General features: G+C 44.5%; 1 protein-coding gene across 3 annotated transcripts in view; it reads left to right on the top strand.

Annotated features, from left to right (window-relative positions):
* Window positions 1-18,024, top strand: part of CNTFR (ciliary neurotrophic factor receptor) — a 572,999-nt gene that overhangs the window by 198,355 nt on the left and 356,620 nt on the right. Inside the window, exon 1 of one of the 3 annotated variants that reach the window (XM_063453546.1) lies at window positions 784-878. The exons of the other annotated variants lie outside the window; for them this stretch is intronic. The gene's annotated coding sequence lies outside the window, so the exon portion shown is untranslated. Of the gene's footprint in view, window positions 1-783; window positions 879-18,024 lie in introns of those variants that run through there. 3 annotated transcript variants of the gene reach the window in all.

The raw sequence follows: 18,024 nt of genomic DNA, 5'->3' as shown, positions 1-18,024 counted from the left end.
TGAGTGTATCACAGAGCTCCATAGCAATACGATATTCAGTACTGTGCAATCTCTGAGTGTATCACAGAGCTCCATAGCAATACATCACACAATCATGTACCTTTGTCCTCCTGATACACAGACATTAGAGTGTATATATTGAATGTCTGAGTCAGTTTCTATAGGTTAAGCATTAGTTGCAGAGTATTGTATACGATGGATGATTGGTTATAAATAAGTAATATATTATTATCTGTAAATATTATTTTATCGTTTTTTGTTAGTGACTGTCCAAGTTGTTTGAGGAATATATTGTCTGCAAAGCTTTCTAACTGCATTTCAAATCTTTGCTTTTATTTCCATGTCAGATTTTGGTTTCTAAGGTCTCACTGAGATCAGTTTCTTTGTACGATCTATAAAACTCGTCCTCGCTGGACCGGGTGGTATACGATTATGACGCCAGCACCCACAATGGGCTGAGAGGGTAAACTTGCTGGTCCCATTCTACGAATGAATGACTCCATCACGGCCGGTTTTGTTAGGTTTTTAATGGAACTATTTAAAACAAATCTTAAACTTTCGGTAGTAGGTTAAAGACAAAAGTTAAATAATTGCCGCCAAACCTCGTAGTTTTTAAATGGATTCAGTTTGGCTTCTCGGAAGCTCTTATTAAAGCGAAGGAAAGTCACGTCTATTTTTCAGCAGAATAGATTAGCATACATTATGGCTCCGAGCCCAGTTTATATGGCCAGTTTACATATTAAACTTGTACCAAATGTGCATAATCTGATTAGCACTCGCGGCCTCCTGTGTGTGACATCCCTGCCGCTCAGTCAGAAGATACGCGGTGCGGCCAAGTTCCTCCTGTGAGTGCAGACAATGAGACTCTTCTCCAGTCTGTGAGTAATTGGTGGCAGTCGCACTTCACTGAGCTTGAAGAGCAATCAAGGAGTCTATCTTTGCAGATTATTGAAGCACGAGGCCACCAGCGGCACACAGGTCACAGTTGGAGTGCAGTTTTCCGTGATAACATTGCAAATCCCTATCACATGCCTGTCTCGTTACTGGGACGTTCTCCTCTGAGCGTTAAAATAGGAATATTACCATTTACAGCTTAAAGCATATGGAAATGTTTAATGTGCTCCAGGTTTGCCGTGGGTTAATAATATATTGTCATATCGGGTTTGGGTGTAAATGGAAGTCCTGGGGCAGTGTTCCAAAAGTGAAGCAGTCGCCATGGAAACCTATAAACAATTACTGTGTATTGCACCATGTTTAGCACCATTTCCCTGTCTCCCAGTTTATTGAAATCAGCCACTGCTTTGACAAACCTGCCAAATTACTTTACTTTATGTAACTCTCTGACAAAATAATTAGGAAGAAGCGATGGAGATTCTGTTTTTGTTAAACAGGAAATCTGAGAACAAACAGTGAATTTAATTAGACTTACATGTTCTTAAACGCTGCCGTTTTCAGTGTTAGACATTCTGCAGAAGGTTACATTGGTACAGGGCACATGATTGGCTACCACAGCAAAGATCTCCCTCACGGCCAGCCCATCCAGAGTTCAATTAAGAGTTTATTCATAATAGGATAGGAGCTGCCGAGTTCATTAATAATAGGATAGGGGCTGCCGAGTTCATTAATAATAGGATAGGGGCTGCAGAGTTCATTATGAATAGGATAGGGGCTGCAGAGTTCATTGAGGATAGGGGCTGCAGAGTTCATTATGAATAAAATAGGGGCTGCAGAGTTCATTGAGGATAGGGGCTGCAGAGTTCATTGAGGATAGGGGCTGCAGAGTTCATTGAGGATAGGGGCTGCAGAGTTCATTGAGGATAGGGGCTGCAGAGTTCATTGAGGATAGGGGCTGCCGAGTTCATTGAGGATAGGGGCTGCCGAGTTCATTGAGGATAGGGGCTGCCGAGTTCATTAATAATAGGATAGGGGCTGCAGAGTTCATTAATAATAGGATAGGGGCTGCAGAGTTCATTATGAATAGGATAGGGGCTGCAGAGTTCATTATGAATAGGATAGGGGCTGCAGAGTTAATTATGAATAGGATAGGGGCTGCAGAGTTCATTATGAATAGGATAGGGGCTGCAGAGTTAATTGAGGATAGGGGCTGCAGAGTTAATTGAGGATAGGGGCTGCAGAGTTAATTGAGGATAGGGGCTGCAGAGTTAATTGAGGATAGGGGCTGCAGAGTTAATTGAGGATAGGGGCTGCAGAGTTAATTGAGGATAGGGGCTGCAGAGTTAATTGAGGATAGGGGCTGCCGAGTTAATTGAGGATAGGGGCTGCCGAGTTAATTGAGGATAGGGGCTGCCGAGTTAATTGAGGATAGGGGCTGCCGAGTTAATTGAGGATAGGGGCTGCCGAGTTAATTGAGGATAGGGGCTGCCGAGTTAATTGAGGATAGGGGCTGCCGAGTTAATTGAGGATAGGGGCTGCCGAGTTAATTGAGGATAGGGGCTGCCGAGTTAATTGAGGATAGGGGCTGCCGAGTTAATTGAGGATAGGGGCTGCAGAGTTAATTGAGGATAGGGGCTGCAGAGTTAATTGAGGATAGGGGCTGCAGAGTTAATTGAGGATAGGGGCTGCCGAGTTAATTGAGGATAGGGGCTGCCGAGTTAATTGAGGATAGGGGCTGCCGAGTTAATTGAGGATAGGGGCTGCCGAGTTAATTGAGGATAGGGGCTGCCGAGTTAATTGAGGATAGGGGCTGCCGAGTTAATTGAGGATAGGGGCTGCCGAGTTAATTGAGGATAGGGGCTGCCGAGTTCATTAATAATAGGATAGGGGCTGCCGAGTTCATTAATAATAGGATAGGGGCTGCAGAGTTCATTAATAATAGGATAGGGGCTGCAGAGTTCATTAATAATAGGATAGGGGCTGCAGAGTTCATTAATAATAGGATAGGGGCTGCAGAGTTCATTAATAATAGGATAGGGGCTGCAGAGTTCATTGAGGATAGGGGCTGCAGAGTTCATTGAGGATAGGGGCTGCAGAGTTCATTGAGGATAGGGGCTGCAGAGTTCATTGAGGATAGGGGCTGCAGAGTTCATTGAGGATAGGGGCTGCAGAGTTCATTATGAATAGGGGCTGCAGAGTTCATTGAGGATAGGGGCTGCAGAGTTCATTGAGGATAGGGGCTGCAGAGTTCATTGAGGATAGGGGCTGCAGAGTTCATTGAGGATAGGGGCTGCAGAGTTCATTGAGGATAGGGGCTGCAGAGTTCATTGAGGATAGGGGCTGCAGAGTTCATTGAGGATAGGGGCTGCAGAGTTCATTGAGGATAGGGGCTGCAGAGTTCATTGAGGATAGGGGCTGCAGAGTTCATTGAGGATAGGGGCTGCAGAGTTCATTGAGGATATGGGCTGCAGAGTTCATTGAGGATAGGGGCTGCAGAGTTCATTGAGGATAGGGGCTGCAGAGTTCATTATGAATACAATAGGGGCTGCAGAGTTAATTGAGGATAGGGGCTGCAGAGTTAATTGAGGATAGGGGCTGCAGAGTTAATTGAGGATAGGGGCTGCAGAGTTAATTGAGGATAGGGGCTGCAGAGTTAATTGAGGATAGGGGCTGCAGAGTTAATTGAGGATCGGGGCTGCAGAGTTAATTGAGGATCGGGGCTGCAGAGTTAATTGAGGATAGGGGCTGCAGAGTTAATTGAGGATAGGGGCTGCCGAGTTAATTGAGGATAGGGGCTGCCGAGTTAATTGAGGATAGGGGCTGCCAAGTTAATTGAGGATAGGGGCTGCCAAGTTAATTGAGGATAGGGGCTGCCGAGTTTATTGAGGATAGGGGCTGCCGAGTTTATTGAGGATAGGGGCTGCCGAGTTCATTGAGGATAGGGGCTGCCGAGTTCATTGAGGATAGGGGCTGCAGAGTTCATTATTATTATTATTATTATTATTTTATTATTTATATAGCGCCAACAAATTCCGTAGCGCTGTACAATGGGTGGACTAACAGACACATAATTGAGATCAGACCACTGGACGTACAGGAACAGAGGGGGTTGAGGGCCCTGCTCAATGAGCTTACATGCTAGAGGGAGTGGGGTATAGTGACACAAACGGGTTAAAGTAGGGGAATTAAATAGTTTGTTAGAGAAGGGTTTATTATGAATAGGATAGGGGCTGCAGAGTTCATTATGAATAGGATAGGGGCTGCAGAGTTAATTATGAATAGGATAGGGGCTGCAGAGTTCATTATGAATAGGATAGGGGCTGCAGAGTTAATTGAGGATAGGGGCTGCAGAGTTAATTGAGGATAGGGGCTGCAGAGTTAATTGAGGATAGGGGCTGCAGAGTTAATTGAGGATAGGGGCTGCAGAGTTAATTGAGGATAGGGGCTGCAGAGTTAATTGAGGATAGGGGCTGCAGAGTTAATTGAGGATAGGGGCTGCAGAGTTAATTGAGGATAGGGGCTGCAGAGTTAATTGAGGATAGGGGCTGCCGAGTTAATTGAGGATAGGGGCTGCCGAGTTAATTGAGGATAGGGGCTGCCGAGTTAATTGAGGATAGGGGCTGCCGAGTTAATTGAGGATAGGGGCTGCCGAGTTAATTGAGGATAGGGGCTGCCGAGTTAATTGAGGATAGGGGCTGCCGAGTTAATTGAGGATAGGGGCTGCCGAGTTCATTGAGGATAGGGGCTGCCGAGTTAATTGAGGATAGGGGCTGCCGAGTTAATTGAGGATAGGGGCTGCCGAGTTAATTGAGGATAGGGGCTGCCGAGTTAATTGAGGATAGGGGCTGCCGAGTTAATTGAGGATCGGGGCTGCAGAGTTAATTGAGGATAGGGGCTGCAGAGTTAATTGAGGATAGGGGCTGCCGAGTTAATTGAGGATAGGGGCTGCAGAGTTAATTGAGGATAGGGGCTGCAGAGTTAATTGAGGATAGGGGCTGCCGAGTTAATTGAGGATAGGGGCTGCCGAGTTAATTGAGGATAGGGGCTGCCGAGTTAATTGAGGATAGGGGCTGCCGAGTTAATTGAGGATAGGGGCTGCCGAGTTAATTGAGGATAGGGGCTGCCGAGTTAATTGAGGATAGGGGCTGCCGAGTTAATTGAGGATAGGGGCTGCCGAGTTAATTGAGGATAGGGGCTGCCGAGTTAATTGAGGATAGGGGCTGCCGAGTTAATTGAGGATAGGGGCTGCCGAGTTAATTGAGGATAGGGGCTGCCGAGTTAATTGAGGATAGGGGCTGCCGAGTTAATTGAGGATAGGGGCTGCCGAGTTAATTGAGGATAGGGGCTGCCGAGTTAATTGAGGATAGGGGCTGCCGAGTTAATTGAGGATAGGGGCTGCCGAGTTAATTGAGGATAGGGGCTGCCGAGTTAATTGAGGATAGGGGCTGCCGAGTTAATTGAGGATAGGGGCTGCCGAGTTAATTGAGGATAGGGGCTGCCGAGTTAATTGAGGATAGGGGCTGCCGAGTTAATTGAGGATAGGGGCTGCCGAGTTCATTAATAATAGGATAGGGGCTGCCGAGTTCATTAATAATAGGATAGGGGCTGCAGAGTTCATTAATAATAGGATAGGGGCTGCAGAGTTCATTAATAATAGGATAGGGGCTGCAGAGTTCATTAATAATAGGATAGGGGCTGCAGAGTTCATTAATAATAGGATAGGGGCTGCAGAGTTCATTAATAATAGGATAGGGGCTGCAGAGTTCATTGAGGATAGGGGCTGCAGAGTTCATTGAGGATAGGGGCTGCAGAGTTCATTGAGGATAGGGGCTGCAGAGTTCATTGAGGATAGGGGCTGCAGAGTTCATTGAGGATAGGGGCTGCAGAGTTCATTGAGGATAGGGGCTGCAGAGTTCATTATGAATAAAATAGGGGCTGCAGAGTTCATTGAGGATAGGGGCTGCAGAGTTCATTAATAATAGGATAGGGGCTGCAGAGTTCATTAATAATAGGATAGGGGCTGCAGAGTTCATTAATAATAGGATAGGGGCTGCAGAGTTCATTAATAATAGGGGCTGCAGAGTTCATTGAGGATAGGGGCTGCAGAGTTCATTGAGGATAGGGGCTGCAGAGTTCATTGAGGATAGGGGCTGCAGAGTTCATTGAGGATAGGGGCTGCAGAGTTCATTGAGGATAGGGGCTGCAGAGTTCATTATGAATAAAATAGGGGCTGCAGAGTTCATTGAGGATAGGGGCTGCAGAGTTAATTGAGGATAGGGGCTGCAGAGTTAATTGAGGATAGGGGCTGCCGAGTTAATTGAGGATAGGGGCTGCAGAGTTAATTGAGGATAGGGGCTGCAGAGTTAATTGAGGATAGGGGCTGCAGAGTTAATTGAGGATAGGGGCTGCCGAGTTAATTGAGGATAGGGGCTGCCGAGTTAATTGAGGATAGGGGCTGCCGAGTTCATTGAGGATAGGGGCTGCCGAGTTCATTGAGGATAGGGGCTGCCGAGTTAATTGAGGATAGGGGCTGCCGAGTTAATTGAGGATAGGGGCTGCCGAGTTAATTGAGGATAGGGGCTGCCGAGTTAATTGAGGATCGGGGCTGCAGAGTTAATTGAGGATAGGGGCTGCAGAGTTAATTGAGGATAGGGGCTGCCGAGTTAATTGAGGATAGGGGCTGCCGAGTTAATTGAGGATAGGGGCTGCAGAGTTAATTGAGGATAGGGGCTGCCGAGTTAATTGAGGATAGGGGCTGCCGAGTTAATTGAGGATAGGGGCTGCCGAGTTAATTGAGGATAGGGGCTGCCGAGTTAATTGAGGATAGGGGCTGCCGAGTTAATTGAGGATAGGGGCTGCCGAGTTAATTGAGGATAGGGGCTGCCGAGTTAATTGAGGATAGGGGCTGCCGAGTTAATTGAGGATAGGGGCTGCCGAGTTAATTGAGGATAGGGGCTGCCGAGTTAATTGAGGATAGGGGCTGCCGAGTTAATTGAGGATAGGGGCTGCCGAGTTAATTGAGGATAGGGGCTGCCGAGTTAATTGAGGATAGGGGCTGCCGAGTTAATTGAGGATAGGGGCTGCCGAGTTAATTGAGGATAGGGGCTGCCGAGTTAATTGAGGATAGGGGCTGCCGAGTTAATTGAGGATAGGGGCTGCCGAGTTAATTGAGGATAGGGGCTGCCGAGTTAATTGAGGATAGGGGCTGCCGAGTTAATTGAGGATAGGGGCTGCCGAGTTAATTGAGGATAGGGGCTGCCGAGTTAATTGAGGATAGGGGCTGCCGAGTTAATTGAGGATAGGGGCTGCCGAGTTAATTGAGGATAGGGGCTGCCGAGTTAATTGAGGATAGGGGCTGCCGAGTTAATTGAGGATAGGGGCTGCCGAGTTAATTGAGGATAGGGGCTGCCGAGTTAATTGAGGATAGGGGCTGCCGAGTTAATTGAGGATAGGGGCTGCCGAGTTCATTAATAATAGGATAGGGGCTGCCGAGTTCATTAATAATAGGATAGGGGCTGCAGAGTTCATTAATAATAGGATAGGGGCTGCAGAGTTCATTAATAATAGGATAGGGGCTGCAGAGTTCATTAATAATAGGATAGGGGCTGCAGAGTTCATTGAGGATAGGGGCTGCAGAGTTCATTGAGGATAGGGGCTGCAGAGTTCATTGAGGATAGGGGCTGCAGAGTTCATTGAGGATAGGGGCTGCAGAGTTCATTGAGGATAGGGGCTGCAGAGTTCATTGAGGATAGGGGCTGCAGAGTTCATTATGAATAAAATAGGGGCTGCAGAGTTCATTGAGGATAGGGGCTGCAGAGTTCATTAATAATAGGATAGGGGCTGCAGAGTTCATTAATAATAGGATAGGGGCTGCAGAGTTCATTAATAATAGGATAGGGGCTGCAGAGTTCATTAATAATAGGGGCTGCAGAGTTCATTGAGGATAGGGGCTGCAGAGTTCATTGAGGATAGGGGCTGCAGAGTTCATTGAGGATAGGGGCTGCAGAGTTCATTGAGGATAGGGGCTGCAGAGTTCATTGAGGATAGGGGCTGCAGAGTTCATTATGAATAAAATAGGGGCTGCAGAGTTCATTGAGGATAGGGGCTGCAGAGTTCATTGAGGATAGGGGCTGCAGAGTTCATTGAGGATAGGGGCTGCAGAGTTCATTGAGGATAGGGGCTGCAGAGTTCATTGAGGATAGGGGCTGCAGAGTTCATTGAGGATAGGGGCTGCAGAGTTCATTGAGGATAGGGGCTGCAGAGTTCATTGAGGATAGGGGCTGCAGAGTTCATTGAGGATAGGGGCTGCAGAGTTCATTGAGGATAGGGGCTGCAGAGTTCATTGAGGATAGGGGCTGCAGAGTTCATTGAGGATATGGGCTGCAGAGTCCATTGAGGATAGGGGCTGCAGAGTTCATTGAGGATAGGGGCTGCAGAGTTCATTGAGGATAGGGGCTGCAGAGTTCATTATGAATACAATAGGGGCTGCAGAGTTAATTGAGGATAGGGGCTGCAGAGTTAATTGAGGATAGGGGCTGCAGAGTTAATTGAGGATAGGGGCTGCAGAGTTAATTGAGGATAGGGGCTGCAGAGTTAATTGAGGATAGGGGCTGCAGAGTTAATTGAGGATAGGGGCTGCAGAGTTAATTGAGGATCGGGGCTGCAGAGTTAATTGAGGATCGGGGCTGCAGAGTTAATTGAGGATAGGGGCTGCCGAGTTAATTGAGGATAGGGGCTGCCGAGTTAATTGAGGATAGGGGCTGCCGAGTTAATTGAGGATAGGGGCTGCCGAGTTAATTGAGGATAGGGGCTGCCGAGTTAATTGAGGATAGGGGCTGCCGAGTTTATTGAGGATAGGGGCTGCCGAGTTTATTGAGGATAGGGGCTGCCGAGTTCATTGAGGATAGGGGCTGCCGAGTTCATTGAGGATAGGGGCTGCAGAGTTCATTATTATTATTATTATTATTATTTTATTATTTATATAGCGCCAACAAATTCCGTAGCGCTGTACAATGGGTGGACTAACAGACACATAATTGAGATCAGACCACTGGACGTACAGGAACAGAGGGGGTTGAGGGCCCTGCTCAATGAGCTTACATGCTAGAGGGAGTGGGGTATAGTGACACAAACGGGTTAAAGTAGGGGAATTAAATAGTTTGTTAGAGAAGGGTTTATTGAGTGCTTGGTAGGTCATTTTTGACAGTTGCAGGGAAGGAGTCAAGGGGTGGGGGATGAGAAGCCTGCTGACAGTTTAATTGATACGCTTTAACGAAGAAGTGAGTTTTCAAAGATTTTTTGAAGGAGTGGAGGCTGGGTGAAAGTCTGATTGAGGAGGGAAGTGAGTTCCACAGAATAGGTGCAGCCCTAGAGAAGTCTTGAAGGCGAGCGTCAGAAGTGGGGATCCGGGCAGAGGATAGGCGTAGGTCTTGGGATGAGCGCAGGGGTCTCGACGGGACATACTTGTGTATGAGGGAGGATAGGTATGTTGGAGCAGCATTATGTAGGGATTTGTAAGCAAGTGCCAGAATTTTGAATTGGGCCCTATATCTAACTGGAAGCCAATGCAGGGACTGACAGAGCGTGGAGGCGTGGGAGGTGCGACCGGACAGGAAAATAAGCCTCGCAGCCGCGTTCATTACAGATTGCAGCGGTGCAAGCTGGGAACATGTAAGACCGGTCAGAAGGGGATTGCAGTAGTCGAGGCGAGAGAGAACAACAGGATGAACCAATATCTTAGCCGCGTCCGGCGTTAGATATGGGCGGATGCGCGCTATGTTCTTGAGTTGGAAGCGACAGGATTTGACTATCGATTGGACATGGGGAGTAAAAGAGAGGTCAGAATCGAAAAGAACCCCTAGGCAGCGAGCCTGCGAGGTAGAGGTGATAGTAGCGCCGTTGACTTGGATGGAGACAACAGGAGTAGCAGCACTTGAGGGAGGAAAAACTAGAAGTTCTGTTTTGGACAGGTTGAGTTTAAGGAAGTGAGCAGCCATCCAGTTGGAAATAGCAGAGAGGCAGTCAGAAACACGAGTCAAGGTGGGCGGAGAGAGATCAGGGGAGGACAGGTAGATTTGCGTGTCATCTGCATATAAATGATATTGGATATTATGAATAGGATAGGAGCTGCAGAGTTCATTATTAACACAGTAAAGGAGTTTAAGCATGCGTGGGATAGGCATAAGGCTATCCTAACTATAAGATAAGGCCAGGGACTAATGAAAGTATTTAGAAAACTGGGCAGACTAGATGGGCCGAATGGTTCTTATCTGCCGTCACATTCTATTATGAATAGGATAGGAGCTGCAGAGTTCATTATGAATAGGATAGGAGCTGCAGAGTTCATTATGAATAGGATAGGAGCTGCAGAGTTCATTATGAATAGGATAGGGGCTGCAGAGTTCATTATGAATAGGATAGGGGCTGCAGAGTTCATTGAGGATAGGGGCTGCAGAGTTCATTGAGGATAGGGGCTGCAGAGTTCAGCGTATAAGGATAACTGTCCAGTACGTGTCAATATGGACCATTTTATCAAAACATTATCAGAATTTTAAGATAAGAATTCCTGACAGTCTGTCCATTGCTAACTCTGAGCTGATTATTGTGTATTTGATGTGGTGATGGTGAAGCTGTATGTGATGTGGTTATGGTGGAGCCATTTTTAATGTAGGTATGATGGGGCCATATTTAATGAGGTTATAGTGAAGCCGTATTTAAGGAGGTTATAGTGTAGTCGTTTTGATGTCATTATGGTGGAGCCATACTTGATGTGAACAAAAAGGAGGAAAGGAAGCCGTAAGCGAGCACACAATGGTAAGGGGATAACCCTCAAAGAACTACCAGGGTAGTAAGGAACAAAACAGAAAGAGATGAGTGCCCTAAATCGTTAATACATAACTTTTAATAATATGTTAAAAAGTGGTGAACCCACCAACATAAATAAATACCAATAGAAACCTGTTATAGTTCCGGTAAGAGACAATGTCCAAAACGATAATGTGTCCTAAATATAGTGATCTCGACAGAAATGTATATAACAGATATTCCAGCGTGAGGGGGGTTAAACCCAATCCTGTAGACCCCCACCACGTCAGAAATACAAACTGCTTTCTAAATAGGATAAAAAGAGAGGACCTGTACGGAGGTAACCAGTGTCCACACGGATATGCAGCTGAATGCTGAAAGGGAGATAGTTGTCACAATCATCAGATATGGGTGAGCTCCCCCATATCTGCAGGCATACCAACGTTTAAGGGAAGCCTCAATATATAAATCCCAAAGGTCCTCTCTTTTTATCCTATTTAGAAAGCAGTTTGTATTTCTGACGTGGTGGGGGTCTACAGGATTGGGTTTAACCCCCCTCACGCTGGAATATCTGTTATAGACATTTCTGTCGAGATCACTATATTTAGGACACATTATCGTTTTGGACATTGTCTCTTACCGGAACTATAACAGGTTTCTATTGGTATTTATTTATGTTGGTGGGTTCACCACTTTTTAACATATTATTAAAAGTTATGTATTAACGATTTAGGGCACTCATCCCATACTTGATGTGGTTATGGTGGAGCCATACTTGATGTGGTTATGGTGGAGCCATACTTGATGTGGTTATGGTGGAGCCATATTTGACCTGTTCCTAGTTGTGCTTTACATGCCAGCAATACTCGTATGTGACCTGCACTGCATTAAAGAGATGGAATGTGTAGATGCACAGCTCCATTACGTTTTAGGATCTCTCACATTGCCTCAATGTCACAGAGCAAACATAATCCGTGATGAGCTTGCATATGCTATCACTTAGTATCTAATAATGGAGTCCTCCTGGTGACCTTCACCGAGGCGTCCCAGTAGGCGCAGACTCTGCGAGCTGCACATATGATTGTGTTTTGTTCCATTCGATAGATTCATCTTTCATTCCTTTAATTTAGTTACTGCCCAAGATGCCATTATGTCATGATTAATGTCTGCTAATGGTTATGTAGCTCGGTAGATTTTATACAATAAGCCACGCCCACATCAGCGACAAAATGTCTTCACCACAATCCTTGTACAATTTACATAAAATTGGCTTTTTTGGCTTCACTCACGCAGGGGCAATGCAGTACTCACACTGGTTCCCACCTCCTATAATAGCAGATTTGTTTAATAATTGACTAAATAGATTAAATTACTCTAATGCTGACACTGTACGGCGTTTAATGCGTCAGATTCGCTAACAATCCCCCTTCATTCTATCCACTACTCCTGCATGAATATACATTCAAAACGCTTTTTGTGAATTGTCAGGAATTCCAAGTACGTTTCCGGTTTAAGACCAAAATACCCGAACCGAGAGACGTTTAGTAAAATCACTCCGCAAATCCTCAATGTTTTCAGCTCGTTTCTCAGAGGGAACGGTCATCGGATTTTCACTTCTTAGTTTAATGACCGTTTTCCTTTAAACTTTTCTTCTTTGGCCTCAATTGAAATTCTCTTTAACTTTATGATAATTCAGACTTTAGTGAATGACAATTTAATGGTAATTGTGGAAAGTTGTGAGAAAAATGTTAAATGCCAGCCCAAAGTAGTCAGACTTGTAAACTCCCGCTGGTCTTTTTGCAGTGTGGCTCTTTGATGATGCGGGTTAAGAGAATATGAGAGAGCTAGGTTCAAAATAGACAGAACTTTTAAACAAGTAAACAATAAGATAGGGTAGTCACTAAAGGTATAGGGCCAGCTTCATTCCTATAAAACGATAAGCCATACCATTCAAACCACCTGCATAATATTATAAAGGTCCGCCTTGTGCTGCCAAAACAGCTGTGATGCTTGAGACATGGACTCCACAAGATCTCGAAACACATCCTGTGGCATCTGGCACCAAGACACGAGCAGCAGATCCTTTTGTTTTGCACGTTGGTAGATGAGGCCTCCATGGATTGAATGTGTTGTTCCAGCACATCCCACAGATGCTCAATTGAATTGAGATCTGGAGAATTTGGAGGACAAGGCACCTTCAATTCTTTGTCATGTTCCTCAAACCATTCCTGAACAATGTTTGCAGTGTGTCAGGGTGCATTATCGAGCTGAAAGATGCCACTGCCATCAGGGCACACAATTGCCATGAAGGATGTACGTGGTCTGCAACAATCTCTAGGTAGGTGCTATGTGTTAAACATCCACATGAGTGCCAGGCCCCAAGGTTTCCGAGCAGAATATTGCCTAGAGCGTAACACTGCCTCTGCCGGCTTTTCTTCTTCCCATAGTGCATCCTGCTGCCATCTCTTCCCCAGGTAAAACACACACATTCCCCTTGATCTAAAAGAAAACATAGTTCATGAGACCTGGCGACCTTCTTCCATTGCTCCATGGTCCAGTTCTGACGATCATGTTCCCATTGAAAATGCTTCCGGTTGTGGACATGAGTCATCATGGGCACTCTGACCAGTCTGCGGCTATGCAGTCCCATATGCAGCAAAATGCAATGTACTGCGTGTTCTGATACTTTTCTATCATGGCCAGCATTGAGTTTTCAGCAATTTTAGCTACAGTAGCTCTTCTGTGTAATCGGACCAGACTGACTAGCCTTCGCTCCCCACGTGAATCAATGAGCCTTGGACGCCCATGACCCTGACCCTTGTTCACCGGTTGTCCTTCTTTGCACCATTTTGGTAGGTACTAACCGCTACATACTGTTTTGAAGATGCTCTGACCAAGCCGTGTAGCCATCACTATTTGGCCCTTGTCAGAGTGACATTAAGATCTTTTCACTTGCCCATTTTTCCTGCTTCCAACAGATGAAATTTTAGAGCTGACTGTTCACTTACTAATCCCACCTCTTGACAGGTGCCATTTTAACAATATGATCAATGTTATTCACCTGTCAATGGGCTTAATGCTATGGCTGATCAATGTATATGTTATACACAATAAAGCTATATGAGTTGACAAAACTATCAGAACATCCCTCCCCCCGCCATGTCTGTAAACTTTACATGTAAATATTCTGATATTCTGCACTCCGATACAATCCACAGCTCACTTCTTTCATATCCAGCTTTAGCATTGTATGTTTCCTCCATGAGATGTCTGACAGATCCTGATAACGTTTACTGGCTCTGTTCTGACATTTTGAGGCTGTGACAGCTATATCTTTAGATCTTTGTCCATCTAGACAGTAAGCGTCTAACAGTTCAGGAAGACAAGAGTCTCACATGGCGCCAAATAATCGCACGTAAAATGCTAAATACACGATGAGCATCTGGAAAGTCCAGTTTTAAAACCTCTTCAACCGCCACCCAGGATGGGGGGGGGGAGGGAGGGGGGGCGGGGGGAGATGTTGATGATAATTTCCTGAATGTAAAGACTTTGACATAGAGCAATAGCAGGGATCACAGCTGGGCAGAGGTTCACTATACTGTGTATTATCATCAGAACATACTTATGTATCTCCCCAGTTCTGCCCTCTTCTAATTGACTCTTCTCAGCAAAAATTGGTTGCACGGTGGTTTTTGTTGGCATTGACAGAAACGAATAAATAAGATTACAGCAATGTAAAGTTTATACAACAATCAGCCTTAAAATAGGTTTATAAAAAACTTCACAAAATGACTTTGTGATTAGGCATACTTTGTCCTTTCTTTGAGGAGATCTGGGGGCTCCTGTAAATCTGGATGTCCTGGGGCTGAACGTGTGTCATAGGCTATTAGATGAAGGCTCAGTGTATGGAGAAGAACTACATGGTGGGTGAGTGTGATTGACGTTTGACCGCCTGGGGACATACTGCACAGAACATCTTCCAACGTGTCTTGTTGGTAGGAAAGGAAACTCTCACCATTCAGACATGTTACATTCCTGTAATCATCACCCTGTCCAGGCAATAGTCAATATGTGGAACCCGTAAATACCATTTTCTCAAACTCCATTCCAATAACTTAACAGATTGACAGTATAGATTTTACCTCTATACCGTGATATAAAACATGTTATGCTTTTATTTCCTGTATACATATTTATTATCATTTAGAAAAATGTTAGATAACAAAGATGCATGATATTCAGATACAACATATAATAAATGGAAAAAAAAAATGTGTCGAAAGGGAAAAAAGAAGAGGGAATGAAATCGGAGGGTCATTTCAGATGAGACAAAGTTATTTGTTAGAGAAAGACTGCTGAAAGGGCTGGACTACATCCACCTCAGGTACAAGAACGTTGACCGATTTAGGGTAAAGGAGGACATGCCTGGACATAAGGTACTATCATCTGAAAGTTGACTAATCTGGGGAGGTGGTAGAAGGCACAATATCTATTATATTTTTATGTAGTCTCTACAGTTATCTAATGAAATGCCAGAGGATTGGTTGCTATTTAGCATTTCAGATATTTTGGGAGGTTGGAAATCTCTTGAGTGCGCCAATAAATGCAATGGATAATTTGACAGTTAAGAGAATGTTAAGCTTTGATGTTGCATCTTCATTATAGAGGGCAATACACAGACAAGTATCTGAGTTGGGTTTTGGAGAGCTGTCCTGGTGTTAAGGTTGGTTTGAGAGTTATCTTGGGGTTTGGTGTTGGTTTTAGAGCTATCTTCAATTTGTTTTGGTTGGAGAGGTATCTCATGGTCACGTTTGGTAGGAGAACTATTGCATTCTTGGACTTGGTAGGAAAGCAATATCTGCTTGGGTTTTGTAGGATAACTAACTCTGGGTTTGGTAGGAGAACTAAATCTGATTTGGGTTTGGTAGGATATCAATTTTTGGATGAATTTGGTAGGAGAGCCATCTCAGGTTAGGTTTGGCAGGAGAACTATTTCGGTTTAAGTTTGGTAAGAAAACTATTTCATGGTTTGGTTTGGTAGGAAAGCTATCTCTTGTTGGGTTTGTAAGGAGAGATATGTCTGATTGGAGACTCCCAAATGCTACCTTTCTCCATGCTTGAACACAAATTAGTTAATTGGTTATACATTTGTAGAAGATTGGTTTACTGGGTTTAAGATCTGTGTTATTGCACATGATCTCTTTATGAATTTTCAAGATGCTTGGTAAAGACTACAGAGCAGGGTCGCAAGCCTCAAAGACCCCATGTGCCATAATTTGCTTTTTTTTTCTCCTTTTTTTTATGTATACATCCCCAGCATATTTTACAACACCGTACATTGATAACAAGTACTACAAGTAATTGTGACAAAACAGGCTCGGCATCATACAAAGATACAAGATGATCTAAGCCTGCTGAAACACGCCACAGTAAGCCGGTTATAATTACACAACAACAGGGGGCAACTGCAAAGTCAGAATGCAATGTTATTTAACTCGGTGTTTAAATCAATTTCCATCAATTCCTGGAGTCCTGGGAGGGCGCACGGGATGCAAAGACCTTTTTGTTCTGTCTGCAAATATTTGAGGGCATTTTAAGAAATAGATTTAACAAAAGAATGAAAAGAAAAAATAAATAAACACAATATGTCAATACCTTTTAAACTGGAGAGTCCTCAAAGCTTCGTTCATTGTTTGTCATGTAATAGGTGAATCTCAAAGTAATCTATAGAGATAAACAGAGGGCAATAATGTCTATATTAAAAATACAGAATTAAAGATTTTTACATTATAGTAATGTGACTCAAGATTGTAACAATACAATGATTATTATTACTGGCATTAATAAAGCGCCAATATTATTCCGCAGCGCTGTCCAAACTGGGGAGAAAACAGCACAATATACACAGACCGATACAAAAAGTAAAGAGGGCCCAGCCCGTGAGCCGAGACCGAGCCACTGAGGATCTTTTATAGAGTTCATTACCAGACAGCCCGTGAGCCGAGACCGAGCCACTGAGGATCTTTTATAGAGTTCATTACCAGACAGCCCGTGAGCCGAGACCTAGCCACTGAGGATCTTTTATAGAGAGTTCATTACCAGACAGCCTGCGAGCCGAGACCTAGCCACTGAGGATCTTTTATAGAGAGTTCATTACCAGACAGCCCGTGAGCCGAGACCGAGCCACTGAGGATCTTTTATAGAGAGTTCATTACCAGACAGCCCGTGAGCCGAGACCGAGCCACTGAGGATCTTTTATAGAGAGTTCATTACCAGACAGCCTGCGAGCCGAGACCTAGCCACTGAGGATCTTTTATAGAGAGTTCATTACCAGACAGCCTGTGAGCCGAGACCTAGCCACTGAGGATCTTTTATAGAGAGTTCATTACTAGACAGCCTGCGAGCCGAGACCTAGCCACTGAGGATCTTTTATAGAGAGTTCTTTACTAGACAGCCCGTGAGCTTAAATGGACACTATAGTCACCAGAACAACTACAGCTTACTGAATTTGTTTCTCTGATCTTGTGGATATTTTCAGTCAATCTAGTTTTCAGTATTCTCTTGGACGACATAGTGGAGGGGATAGGAGCGAGTAATAAACAAATATCGATCTTGGATTGGCAGGTAATAAATGGCTTAAAACCTTTTTAGTGATATTGGAAGTAAAAGAATCTATTGATGTAAAATGAGATCCAACTTCTCTGCATATCCTACATTTACCACATTTGCGTGGACTTGCGACCAGGGGGATTTAGCTTTGAGATACGTGTCTTCTCATAGCTGTTTATTCTCTTAGAAGTAACCCATAATCTTGGCTTTATGTCGCTTACAGGCACTAAAATCTCAATGGTAACTTCACTGCCTTAGAAGCACGGAACCCAGGTTTGAATCCTGGTCAGACCACCTCACCTGTAAGTGTCCCTGGGTAAGACACCTAACGATATATTTATCTGCCCACATCGAGTCCTCATATATCTGTACATATTGTCACCTGTAAATATCCCTATTCTATAATATTAAAGTTCTTCAGAATATATTGTATAAAAGTTAATAAATCATTATATCTGGTAAAACAATGGTTACAGGATTCCACCGAGCAGAGATGTCCTCCGTTATGTATCTGTTATTCTCCTCTCCCAACAACAGAGAGATAATTCCATGTGTTTTCTGCTCACACACATAAATCTTTTATCTGTGTTGATCATGCAAGAAAAGTTGGACTCTCGGCAGATTCTGGCACCTTTTTATTAACATGTAACTCACGCCAAGATGCTGCTTGCATGATATTTCCAAAGTTAAAGGTGCCTTCTTCAGAAAACGCAAATA

This window comes from Pelobates fuscus, chromosome 5 (genome assembly GCF_036172605.1).
Source record: "Pelobates fuscus isolate aPelFus1 chromosome 5, aPelFus1.pri, whole genome shotgun sequence".
NCBI classification, from domain to species: domain Eukaryota; kingdom Metazoa; phylum Chordata; class Amphibia; order Anura; family Pelobatidae; genus Pelobates; species Pelobates fuscus.
This window is presented reverse-complemented; position numbering and strand designations above follow the sequence as displayed.